Here is a 13,860-nt window from a genome sequence, read left to right on the forward strand (position 1 = left end):
AGAGGAGAGGAGAGGAGAGGAGAGGAGAGGAGAGGAGAGAAGAGAAGAAAAAAGCTACCCTGCCAGGTAGTGCTGGCACATGCCTTTAGAACATAGGCTAGACTGTGAGTTCTGGGCCAGTCTGGTCTACAAAGCCAGTTCCAGGATACCTGGGCCTACACAGAAAGACCTGTCTCAAAAAGAACAAAAACAAAGAAACAACTAATTAAAAATTTTAAAAAGCTACCTTTGCTGAAAGTTCAGGAACATGCCATCTGAGTGAGCCCTCTCCATCAGCCTTCACACCTGACACTAAATAGCACAAGTGGATGCTCCCTCCCCCAACCCCCAACACACCATACAGTTTAATTCCTTCTTCCAGATGTACCCTGGGGATGTTCAAAAATAGATAATAAATCTCCAGACCCTTTAAAACACTCTTGGTTTAGAGACCATAATTTTCAGATGCACATGCATTTTATAGTTTTAAAATACAATGTAAACATGCTGCTTTTGTTTTATGTCAGACCAATTTGACCTTTTAAAAAAAAAAATCACAGCACTTAGCAAAAATAAAAAATAAAAAATAAAAAAAAAATAAACCTCTCCTGCCCTCAGAAACAAGGTTTTTACCTGTCAATCACAAAAGGCTACCAAGAATAGATATACTGCTTTCTGTTTTAGTCCTTGGGGTGGCTTAAATTTGAATTTCTTTAAAGATTCAATTGCCTGTGTGACTTTATTTAAGAATATGGCTTAACTTGGTTAACCAAGTCTAGACACAGCCTAAGGGTAGGAGTAAGGAAAACGGCAAACTCTGCCTTATCTGTCGCTATGCAATGTCTTAGTGAAAGAGGGCTGCGAATATAAAGGTGGCATTGTCTGCTCCAACAGCATCCTGGCCTTGGGCTGCCTTCCGGAGGGGCCCACCTGACTCCAGCTTCCCCCCTCCCCCGCAGGTGCTCTGCCAGGCCCTGGAATTTCCTTCTCAGAGCCTCCTGGGGCTAGGCCTTTAAGGACAGGTTTGATTCCAGCTAGGCTTGCTGGGTGCCTAGTAAGCTGTTTCCATTTTGAGTTTTGAGGAACTTTAAGCCTTCTGCTCAAAAAAAAAAAAAAAAAAAAAAATATTTTCTTTGTGAAGCCCTCCGAGATTATTTCTCCTCTCCATCACCTCGGCAGGAACACAAAGCTTCCTCATGATTTCTTAATGGGATTCAGCTGCCCAAACTGCAGCGCTTCAGCTTGTAGAAGCCGCTACTTCTTTGCCTCATTTTTCGTTTGCAGATGCCTAGAACGCTTGTCTCCCCCGCCCATCCCCCCATTCCTCTTCCTCCCTACAACCAGCGCGGACTCCTCCTACACACGTCCTGTCCTGCATCTTCACAAACCAGTCAGTAAATGTTCCCGAGTACAGCAAACGCCACCTTGATTTAGACAGTCTGGGTATAGGGGTACATTCTCTGAGGAAACCAGACTAGAGCAAAGACCAGTGTCGGCACAGGCTTCTGGCAGCCAGGGGTCGTGGTCCTGGGCCAGAGTGAAACGGTCCATCCTGGGCCTGTGGTCAGCGGGGAGGGAGGGAGGGGGGCGCTGGGCTGAGATAGAGGGGGGTCACAACAGTTAAGAACGGGAGCAGAGCCAGGACCTCCCTACCCAGTCAACCGGCCCACAGAGAGAGGATCTGAGAATGAGGAGCATAGGACTGAAGGTACTAGGCACCTGGAAACACAAAACAAGACATGTGAGATCATCAAAGAAGGTTCTGGAATCATTGCCTGCTTTCAGGTTGCTCCAAATGCTGTAACCCAGACAGGTCAGCCCTGTATGAATGGGAAGAGAAGCCCCTGGGATGGGATCTCATGCCTGTGTCTCTCAGATGTCCTAGGATAATGGCTCTCAGCCTTCCTAGGGCTGTGACCCTCATTCTGTGGTGACTCCCAACCATAACATTGGTTTTGTTGCTACTTCAGAACTGTAATTTTGCTACTGTTATGAATCATAATGTAAATCTGTTTTCCCATGGTCTTTGATGACCCCTGTGAAAGGGTTCTTTAACCCCCAAAGGTACCAAGACCCACAGGTTGAGAAATGAGGCCCTAAGATCAGGAGACCGTAGAGAAAGGGTCTGTAGAAACATCCATGAGGCACTGAGTGTAATGTGGTTTGCTGTGGAACTGCAGGCTTATTTCAAGCAAGCCCCATCCTTTTTCTTAAGGCAGAATGCTTTTAAAAAAAAAAAGAAAGAAAAAAAAAAGAAAGAAGAAAGAAAGAAAGAGAGAGAGAAATTTAGCCCTAGTGCTAGAGAGTTAGCTTGATGAATATGAATGCTGTCTATTCTTCGAGAGGACCCAGGTTCAATTCCCAGCACCAGCTCAAAACTGTTTATAACTCCAGTTTCAGGGGATCCAATACCTTCATACAATGCAAGCAAAACACCAATGCACACAAAGTAAAAATAAATAAATCATTTTTTAAAAAGTGTATCATGAAATACTACATGTAGTCCTCCTTTGGTGATAGAACTCCCATTTAGGTCACCATGAGGGAACATCTCATGACCTTTATCTCTTCTTTGTCGCTCTTGTCCTTCAGTGACTGTTCCCACCATCTGTTGAGCCCTCTCTCTGCCTTCCAAGGCCTTGAAAGACCAGGTATCTAGGCTCTGGGGATGAGACCATCCCAACGGCAAATCACACCATCTTGTGTGGTATTCTGTGCAAATGTTCAGAAGGCAGGACCATGTCCCCACTTCATCTTTCCTCTCCAGAGATTCTCAACTCGTGCTCCAGTGGGATAGTAGAATGTTGTAGTAAATGTTATTCAGAGTCTCTACTCCAACCTAAGATCATTTAGTTTCCAAGTAAAAGACACACACACAAAATGTCTTTATAACTATAATAAGCCTTAATGCTCTAGAGCTGGGCAGATAGCAACCGCTGTGCTATTTTGTCTACTTCCCTATCAAAATCCAAGATATCGCTTGCCGAGTTCTGCCTGGGACTTTCCTACTCCAAAAGACCAGCCCTCATGGCCATGCACTCATGATCCACCTACCCCACAAAGGCTTTCTTCTCCTTTCTATTCTTCTCTCCTTCTCCTTATGATCCCTAACTGTGACCAGCTCCCCCAGCCTAATAACTCAAACTCCACCTCTCTCTATTTCCCCCAGCAATTGGCTGTCGCCAGTTTTATTCAGCCAATAGTTTTAATTGGGGAGCAACGTTTACACAAAAAAGGTTGGCCTGCACCTGAGGATCTGCTCACTTGCCTTGGAGCAGCCAGATCTTGGGCTACAGAATTTAGCATTTGAATACAAGCAGCACCAGACCAACCCCGAGGCTCTCACACCCAATCCAGTGCGGTGTTAGAGGAAGCAGAGGCAGTAATGGAGAGAAAGCCCTGTAGGTTGTAAGGCATTATCCCAGACAAAGGGCAGTACCATGTACAACAGGGAATCTTGGCTCACAGCAAGGCAGAGCTGAGGCTCCTCCACACTCATTCAGCTTGGGTAGTCACAGGAGAAACATTCCTAACTGCTGCTAAGCACTGATTCTGGCAAAGCCTCTCTTTCTCCTGTGGCACTCAGAAGGTGCAGACTGGTATCAAGAACGGACTCCTCCCAGAAAGAACAAAGGAAAATAGACATTGTAGCCAACAGGGCTAGAGGCACTGCTTAGAAGAGATATCTTGGATAGCCGTGATTAAAACCAACCCAACTGTAGAAAACAGAAAAATCCGCCTCTATCCCTATGACACAAAAAGCTATGGTTAACACCAGTTCCATGGTTCTTGCCCTTTGAGATTTCCCCTCAGCCATGTTTTCTCTCTAGTGGTTGTCTTGTCCAGCAGCAGTTATTGTGACTGACCATCACCATCGAACTCAGCTAGGTTACTATCAATTCAACTCAGGTATTGATATGGTATTGATACATATCAGAAAAGTCCCAAGTCCTCAAGTAAACAGAAATTCTTCCTTAAGAAATTTACGTATTGCCGGGCGGTGGCGGTGGTGGTGGTGGTGGTGGTGGTGCACGCCTTTAATCCCAGCACTTGGGAGGCAGAGGCAGGCAGATTCTTGAGTTCGAGGCCAGCCTGGTCTACAGAGTGAGTTCCAGAACAGCCAGAGCTATACAGAGAAACCCTGTCTCAAAAAAAAAAGAAAGAAAGAAAGAAAGAAAAAAGAAAGAAAGGAAGAAAGAAAGGAAGAAAGAAAGGAGGAAAAAGAAAAAAGGGAAAAAAAAGAAACTCACATACTGGTAAACACACACATAAAAATGTTAATGTGATAATTGCTAAAGAAGCTAATGGCTGTCTTAAAGTCCTCTGGGAGTGTATAGATGGAGCAATGTACTTTGCATGGAAAGCTCTGTAAGCTGGGAGGTTAGAGACAAACAGAAGTTGGTCAAGATAAGCCTGGGGCCATGGCTCAGTTTGTGGGCTGTGGGACTAGCCCACTTGGTCCAAGTTTGAGCCCATGGCTTCCTAACTACATATCTTGTTTAGTTGCTTGATGATTTGAGGCCTTGGTTTCCTCATCCAGTACAAAACTCACAGGTCCTGCCTCTCAGGTTTTCATCAGAACTGAGTTAGGACTTGGAGCACACAAATAGCTCCTGTCCAGTGACTAACCACCCAATACTCAGTAGCCATTATTGTTGTTGTAATTGTTTTTCACTGAGTCGGCAGCAGGAAAGAGATTCTGGGACTCTGATAGATCTAAAATCTATCTGAGCTTAAGAGATGGATGACAGGGTTATTATCATTTTAACATCATAAGGCTACAGTGTAGGCGCCAGATCCAAGACTCTTTGCATATGTAATTATGCTTATTTCTCAAAACAATCCTGAGACTGGAGATGATTTGCATTGGAATATTAATAACACCATAAAGAACGTGAATTAAGGGAGAAATAAGTGCTTCAGGAGCAATGAAAGAGCTATGTAGAAGACACACTTACTACCCAAAGAGGAAGAAAAGGAAAGGGGGATTACAAGATAGTGGGTTGGAGCTGCTGTCCCTCCTCAACATGATCTTGTTCTCTTTCATTGTATCTGCTTTAGTTTACTTGGTGTGCCCCTGCATCTGTGTCCTCAGAGCGGAGGAAACGCCCCCTCGATAGCCCTGGTCTCACCATTCATACCCAGCCCTGAAAACATTTCAGTATTGCTATTTCTGATGGGTGGGCGAGGGTCTAGAATTTGAGTTTGATGACTGCTGAGCCTAGCTGAAAGATGTTGGGGTACCAGGCTCTGTGATAGGAGCTTGGGAACATGATCCACAGAACTTCCTGAACTAGAAGTGATTAGTCCCAATTCACAGGGGAGTCCTGGGGGTGGTAAGAAGGGCAGGCAGGCCAGAGGCACAAGAGCAGGGAGTTACAGGGCAGAGTCTGAGCCCCACCTCGAGTGGGATAAGTTCGTGTGGAAGAGGCTGACCAGCCTTGAAAGCCAAGCTGAGGAATTTGAGCGAGGCTATGGGAAGCTAACAAATGACAGGGCTCCCTTTCCTCCCCCATGGCTTTATGAAAACCCACCCACAACAAATACAGGCTGCCGCAGGCTTTGCACACTGCACCTAAAGGAGATGACAGGTGTGGCTAGAGAGGCCCTGCTTGTCCAGTAGACAGAGGGATGTCTTCTGAAAACACAGGGGAGCAAATCCTCCCCAATAAATACTCTCAATGAGCCCTACTCATATAGAAAATATTTTTAAAAGTTTATTTAGTTTTATGAGTATGGGTGTTTTGCTTGCATGTATGTCTAGGCACCTCATGCATGACTGGTGCCCTTAAAGGCTAGAAGGTGTCAGATCCTCTGGAACTGAAGTGACGGAAGGTTGTGAGCCACCATGTGGGTGCTGAGAATTGAACTCGGTTCTTCTGGGAGAACAGCCAGGGCTCTTAACCACAGAGCCATCTCTCCGTCCCAGAGAATACTATTTTTAATAACTGTTCACAGCCCTTGTGTGCACAGTCCTTGCTATTTGACTGATGTTTGTCATGAACTGTAGAGTGCTCTCAAAACACAGAACAAGTTTCTTAACATGTGAGTGTGTGCCCGTGTGTGTGTGTGCCCGTGTGTGTGTGTGTGTGTGTGTGTGTGTGTGTGTGTGTGTGTGTGTATGTCTCTTATGAGGTGGTGCACATATGTTTGTAGATATATATGTGGAGGCCAAAGGACAACTTCAGGTATAATTCTTCAGGGGCCATCCTTGTATTTTGAGACAAGGCGTGGAACTCACCAAGTAGACTATACTGCTTGACCAGACAGGGATCCACCTGCCTCTGTCTTTCTCATGCTGGGATTGGAAGCATGTAAAAACATGTTTGGTTTGGTTTGTTGTTCCTTTTTCTTTTTCTTTAGTTTTTGTGATTTTAATTTAAACACAAAGCATGCACAAAAGCCATCTATTCTCTTCGCTGCGTAGCCTGGCATTGGGATTGGTGACTCTGATGGCCAGCTGTGCTGCTCTTTCTACGATGGCTTTTCGGTTCTTAGAGGACACATTGTGAGCAATCTCAGCACAGTAAGATTTGTTACACATCAGCAGCGCTTCCAGCTCCTTGACATTGTGGTCCAGGAACTTCCGGAAGCCGCTAGGCAGCGTGGGCTTGGTTTTCTTGTTGCTCCCATAACCAATGTTGGGCATCAGGATCTGGCCCTTGACTCTTCTCCGCACCCTGGTGTCAATGCCTCTGGGTTTCTGCCACTTTCGCTTAATTTTCACATATCAGTCTGACTGGTGCCTGATGAACTTCTTTTTGATGACCTTGGGCTTCACCAGAGGCCAGAGGGCAGCCATGATGCCACAAAACAGATGGCAGCCACCTCTTTTTGTTCCTCTTTAGAATATTATTCCTTGTGTGTGCCACCATACACTTACAGAGGTCACAGGACCATTTATAAAAGTCAGTTCTAGGCAGCAATCTCAGGCTACCAAGTCTAGGGTAAGCACTTTACCCACCAAGCCATCTCAACAGCCGGTATCCATCTTTGTTTTTTAACAAGTGCTTTCAGGACCCAACATAGGTCCTCAGACACTTGCACAGCAAGTATTTTATCAACTCAACTCCACCCTTAACTTTTGTTAGTTTGTTTGCAGACCGGGTCTATCTGTGTAGTCCTGGCTGTTCCAAGCTGGGCTTGAACTCAGAAATCTGCCTGCCTCTGCCTCCAAAGTGTGGGGATTAAAGGCGTGCTCCACGATTCCCAGGATTAACCTCTGATGCTACGAACTTCTTTGTGGTTCTGCTCCTGCTCACCTCTCCACCTTCATATTACTATATTCCCCAAAGGCAGCCCAGCCATCCTGACCCAGACTGTTTTCTGCTAGCACTGCGTTTTCTCTAGATAACAAACCCTGACCCAGACTGTTCTCTGCTAGCACTGCATTTTCTCTAGATAACAAACCACTCTGCACCGACCAGCGTTCTGATATGTGACGAGTCCTCTGGGGAACAACTGCTCTGAAGAGTGTGTTTGTCTGGACTTCACCAAGGTAGCAATTCTGCCTTCTTTTCCACAGAGTCCTTTGCACCCAACACCACCGCACAACTAATGCTCAGTAACTTCATCAGATGAATAGGCAAGTGATTAATGAGGGGACAGTGTTCTGACTGGGTGTTCCATGCCCATTGTAGGCCTTAGACTTCCTCCCAGGATGCTCACTCTGTCCACCTGATCCTAGACCTCCACCAGTGACTTGATCATTGATTTCCAGATCTGTCTCCAGAATGCATCCACATACCACTTCTTTTTTTTTTTAAAGATTTATTTATTTATTATATGTAAGTACACTATAATTGTCTTCAGACACCACAGAAGGCATCAGATCTCATTACACCTGTAAGGGTGGTTGTGAGCCACCATGTGGTTGCTAGAATTTGAACTCAGGACCTTTGGAAGAACAGTCAGTGCTCTTAACTGCTGAGCCATCTCTCCAGCCCCGCATACCACTTCTAACCCAACACATACAGTCACTGTCAAGAAAACAAGAACACTTGTTTTCTGTCTGTACTCTGGGACTAATCCTGGACCAAAACCCATCATTACCCACCAACAAGACACATGGCTATTACCAATGAAATAGTCCAGAAAGTCATGGCTGGCTCTGTTATTTCCTTTTCAAACCCAACACATACATGTGAATGGGCTAGCCTGGAAAGAGAGACAAGTAAGGGAACTTAACGGGCACTTTATTAACGGCAGGGTCTGGAGCAGTGGGGAGGAATGTGTTGCATGCAGCTTGTGTGTTTGTGATACGGCAGCTGGAAGCTACAGGCACTCTGCTTAAGACCCATAGAAGGAAACAGCATAGGGAGGTTGGCTATGGTGTCAGCCTATGAATGGACGAGCCCTAAATGACCAGATGGAGCTGGAGGAACTCAGAGGCGGTCTGCCCAGCAGGCCACACTTGGATGTCACTTATTAACAGTGATAATTATTTTAGCAGCCTGAATGCTGACACGTCGTACAAACAATCCAGATTTTCCGATCCCTATGCAAGGCGCTTTCCAAAGACGCTCTCAATTATTTCTTACATCAGCTCATAGCCTTGGAAGCTTACTATTCCTGTTTCGTAGAGAAGGAAATCAAGACACAAAGAAGCTAGGTAGCTTGTACAAAATTAGACAGTTGAGTGGTGAAGCCAGAAATCGAACCCAAGAATCCCAACATCAGAATTCCACCCAAAATAGAATGATTCCAAGCCTACCCAATAATTACTAATTCCCTCAATTATTGTGAATAGATGGCAGAAGCATCACAGAACATTTGATTTTACAATGTGATTTTTCACAGCCTAGGGCCACTGTGCAAGTTTGGGCAGGCATTATACTACATGGTACTGGAGAATATACTCTACCCAGCATGGTGGGTATTAGCCATGTGCTTTCTCCATCTCCATATGTACAAACATTTATAAGGTACAAACATGAGGAAAGTACTACATGTAGGCAAACAGCTTCAACTATCATCTTCTTTGTCCATTACACATTGTGTGAGGCCCCTTAGATGTCCTCCCGTTCTTATGCCTTTAAATTAATATGAAGACTAGATGCTCTCTATTAATGAAGTTCTAAATGTGAAGTTTACACTGTGACTAAAAGGGGGAAATGTAGAAATGATCAATCAGCAGCCACAGTACCATAAAAAGGCAGTAACCTTTCCCAAAAAGGTCCTGTCCCAACTAAGTCTAGAGAGACTGTGGCAGAGGCCACAGTTGTTCCATTTCAACTACTTCAATGTCCTTTAGCTTGCCATAGTTCTCCCAAATATGCCTCTGCCCCACTTCCTGAACTTCATAAATACTTCTCCTTGGTCTCTCTTCCATCTTTCTTACTTACACCTATCTCTACACACTCATCCAACACATATTTTTCTAAACATATTTTTCTTGAAGTGAAAGCAGTAGTGACCGAGATGAGTGGATCATCCCTACACCCAAGGTGCTCAGTATCCGGAGGAGGAACTAAACCATGTGTTCTCCCAGAAACCTCCATCATCATTCTTTCTTCTCCACCTGGAGAAAGGCTTGTGCTTCAGAAGCTCTGCCGGCATCTATCTTTAACAGGCACCCAGCAGTGTGAAGTGCCTACATCCAAACCAGCCCAAAGCAGAGAGATGCCAACAGTATTTAGAAATCCAATGATCAGTAAGTTTCTCCAATACATTGTCACGTCCTCTGAGTTCGTTTTGTGAGAAGACAGGAAATGGTTCGTCTAAAAGCTCAGTGGGTTCTTCTTCAGTCTTTCCCAGTCTGTGGCATCACATTCCATGGTGTCTCCAGGATTCAGGGAGTCTGAGCAACACCAGTGAGAAGCTAGTTGAGCACATAGATCTGATATTTCATTGGAACCTATTGATGTGTTTGGCTTGAACCCAAATGCTGTGCAGAGTGTGAAAATGAGTTCATTCCCAGAGACATTAGAGTAGTAAATCAGGGACCCACAACAGGAGGAAGACTTTGGTAGAACTCCTCTACAGAGCACATCAAGTCCCTGATGATTGTGCATGCTCTGTGCTGAGTGAGATTAAAGGCATCTCTTTAGAGCACTGGAAGCTCTCTCCGTTCCAAGAGCCCCTGACATAGGGCTCCAAACACAGCACGTTAAACACTCTGACCAATGAGAAAGTTTTGTTGGTTTGGACATCAGGAGAGTCTTGTTCTGGAGATGCATCCTAGGCAGACTCAGGGACCCTGACCTCAGGATGGCTAACTATTGACCTATTGATGACTCCACCAAAGGAGCAAAGCTGTTAGATGACCTCATCTTCCATGCCATCAGCACAAAGAAAAGAACTGTATACCCAGTCCATGATTACCTAGAAATTTTGCTGAATTTTCAACTCAGAAATTGTAAGCAAAACAGCCCATGGCTCTGATCCCTGCATCCCTTGAGAAGTCTACAAAAAATCCTTGGAATTATCAGCCAACACATCACCCCAGTTTGTTGCTGTGGCAAGATTTGATCGGTATCACCTGTGAGACCGGCTTGCCAATGGGAACTGGCTAATCAGGCCATGTGTGACCAGAGGCTCACAGCACATGTGGTCATTAAGCTTTGAAGAATGGAATGTTTGATGGCGCCACCCTGTTCCTGCCCATCTCCACATCCCTGTTTAGTCTGAATTAGGAAATTCAACAAAACTATGAGACATTGTTCTTGGTTTTGTTTGTTTGTTTCTTCAAGGCAGGGTTTCTCTGTGTAGCCCTGGCTGTCCTGGAACTCACTCTGTAGACCAGGCTGGCCTCAAACTCAGAAATCTGCCTGCCTCTGCCTCCCAAGTGCGAGACATTGTTCTTGCAGAGCATTTCTTACATGGCTTAGTTGCTTAGAGGAAATGTGTATTACCTAGCTTTTTTGGAATGGCCCTTTGGCATATTAGTGAGAGGCTCAAGGTAGAACTAAGTCGATAGATCCTAACCATATTTGTAGTCCATAGAAAAATGGGACAAAAGGATAACATCTATAGAATGAGAGCATCTTCTTGTTTCATTCCACATGTATATTAACTGTCTTCCCTATCTTGAAATAACTTCTCACCATAAAGGCACTCGTATGCATTTTTTAAAGGATTTTTCCTTTTTTTTTTTTTTAATGCATTGAGTTATATAAAGTTGTTTCACTAAATCCATAGAAAGTCTCATTTTCAGCTCTGACAAATGAGCTATAAAGATTCATGAAGAAACCTAGATTATGCCAGAAGCTGCAGCTGCAGGGACAATCACATTGGTTTGCATCATAGTCTCCTAATAGTGCCACTCCCTGGGCCAAGTGCAGTCAAACTACCATCCAGGCCTCTCTGTGTAGTCCTGGCTATCCTGGAATTTATTCTGTAGACCAGGCTGGCTTCGAACTTAGAGATCTACCTGGCTCTGCTTCCAGAGTTCTGGGGCCAAAGGCGTGGGCCACCACTACCCAGTTTGCAAACTCATAAAGTTAGGCATTTATAGCAAGGCACAGTGATGTGTGCCAGTGGTCTGTGGTACTTGGGAGGCTGAGGCAAGTGGCTAATGTGAACTCAGGACTTCCAGGACAAACAAGAAGACTGTCTCAAAAAATTTAAGGCATTTGGTAAGGAAGGGCAGCATTTAAAATTTTAGGTCTGTTACTAAAGGAATCTATCAAATGCCCAACCTTGGGGGTAGGGATGGTTGTCAGGAAACAGAATAAGTGTGAAATGGTGGAAATCCTTGCTATTTAATCGATAAGTCATTATCTCTGTATACAAAGAATTGTATTTAAGAGTCACCTAAATCATGTGTAATTCGGTTACAATAAATGATACTTACTTACATAGCATTTATGGTATATCCAAAGCTCTTCTATATGCTTGACATTTACTATTAGGTGTATATACCCTCACAGCAATCTTATCAAGTGGCCACTATTATGATCCCATCTTACACCAAGTGAAATTGAGGCATGGAGAAGTCAGCTAATCTAGATAGAGAAGCTCCTAACTGGAGAGCAGGGACCTGATTCCAGATAACTGGTTACCAGGCCCATGTTTCTGTAAAATTAAAATAGTATAACCTTAGAGTCATCTTGGGTAGAGGTTCACTGGAAGTCATGGCTCTTGTGGAGAACTTGAAGGATAATGTAAAGTTATCCCAGAAAGAAGAGGGTGTTGTGAGAAGTAAGAATAGCAACAGAAAAGCCGGGGTTAAGAAAGGAAGCTGGCATGAGAGGGAGACTATGAGGAACCCTTTAGACAGAGCCTCGAGCCCTCCAGTTAAAAGTTCAAACAAATCCATAGATCCATAGGTGGGGGTATCAGCCGGGGGCTGACTCATTCATGAATTGATATTGTTCAGCACCAAAGGGAAGCTTAGAAAGCATCAGTCCCAGGCTCCCTGATTCTATTAATAGAGTCTTAAGATACAGAGGGCTGAGGAGACTCCAGCTTCCCATACATAGGGCAGAGCTAGAAAAGAATATAGTTCTTCTGACTTGTCCTACAAAGTCACTTACCATCTTCTGAGCTATCCCGGAAGATCTCCGGGTAGAGACGTTGACTTCAGTCTACCCGAGGTAGAATGTAGCAAGGTGACCTGAGAGGTATTACTGCAAACCCCACGCAAAGCGCAAGAAGCCCGGGATCAGTGTAAAAGGCAACATTTTCCAGAAAGGATTACAAAAGCTCTGAAGGAACATCAATAATGAAGGAAAGGGCCAAGGTGCCTCCGAGCTGGCAAGCTTGGAGAGAAATAGAGAAGCCAGTAAAGGTGCCGCTTGGGCATAGAAGTAAGTAATCAGCCTGTGAGAGGGAGGTGACCTTATTGTAATTAGCGCTGTGGTACTTTCTGTCCTAGGATAAATAGATTTCAATGTCCTTTGTCGTTTCTCCTTTAAGTAGTTGCCACCAAAGACAGCATATATGCTCTTTTTGTCAATGCGGAGAGAAGGAATTCAGACCATTTGCTCTACCATTCATTGTCTGCTCTTCCCTGGTTACAACAGTTTGAACACTACATTGGCAAAGTAGTGGACCCTTTAAGAAGTGACACTAAGTAAGCTGGAGAGATGGCTCAGTGGTTAAGAGCAGTGATGGCTCTTCCCGGAGGTCCTGAGTTCAAATCCCAGCAACCACATGGTGGCTTACAACCATCTGTAATGAGGAACAGATTTTAAAAAACCTATGAGCAAGTGTGGTCCGGAGAGAGTGGGGCTGGAGCAAGAGGGAGAAGGGAAGGGGCTGGGGGGAAAGAAGTGATGCTTAATAGAAAGAAGTTAGGCCTTTGGGGGCACACATTAGGGTCCCAGTATCATCCTTTGTCTCCACTTCTCAGTTTCCAGGGATAAAACAGGTCCCCAGTGTTAGGCAGCCTCACCACAGTGTGCTGTACTGCCACAGGCCGCAAGCAACAGGCGCCAAACTGGACTGAAACCTCCAAAGCCACAAGCCAAACGAGCCTTTTCTCTTTTTAAATTACACTAATGAAAACTGACTGACACACTGATCTTTCCATACCGATGTCTTCACTGCTCCTCAGCCTCCCTGGGGTTATCTCCCTCCAACACTGGACTGAGTAGTGGTGACTGGTGTAAGCACTGAAAAACCTCCATTAGAATCCTGGTTCACAACTCTCCATTTGGATAGTTTGGGAACTGTACTTATCTTCTTGTGGTTCACTTTTCCAACCCACAAACTGATATTGTGATCAGTAGTTACCGTCTGAGAGCAACATGAACAATGAAATGATGAGTGACTTTAAACATGAAAGACTAGTATTTTGGTCTAGCTGGCTGAGGTGGCTCAATGCTTTTAATCCTAGCACTCTGGGGGCAAATGCAGGTGGATCTCTGTGAGTTTGAGAATATCGTGGTCTACATTGTGAGTTCCAGGCCAGTCAGGACTACATAGTGAGACCTTGTC

General features: G+C 44.8%; 1 protein-coding gene and 1 pseudogene across 3 annotated transcripts in view; one reads left to right on the forward strand and one right to left on the reverse strand.

Annotated features, from left to right (window-relative positions):
• Frmd6 (FERM domain containing 6) overlaps nt 1-13,860 on the forward strand; it is a 242,514-nt gene that overhangs the window by 84,519 nt on the left and 144,135 nt on the right. The window lies entirely within an intron of this gene.
• LOC116080629 lies at nt 6,338-6,781 on the reverse strand (annotated as a pseudogene).

Source organism: Mastomys coucha, unplaced genomic scaffold (assembly GCF_008632895.1).
Source record: "Mastomys coucha isolate ucsf_1 unplaced genomic scaffold, UCSF_Mcou_1 pScaffold6, whole genome shotgun sequence".
Taxonomy (NCBI): Eukaryota; Metazoa; Chordata; class Mammalia; order Rodentia; family Muridae; genus Mastomys; species Mastomys coucha.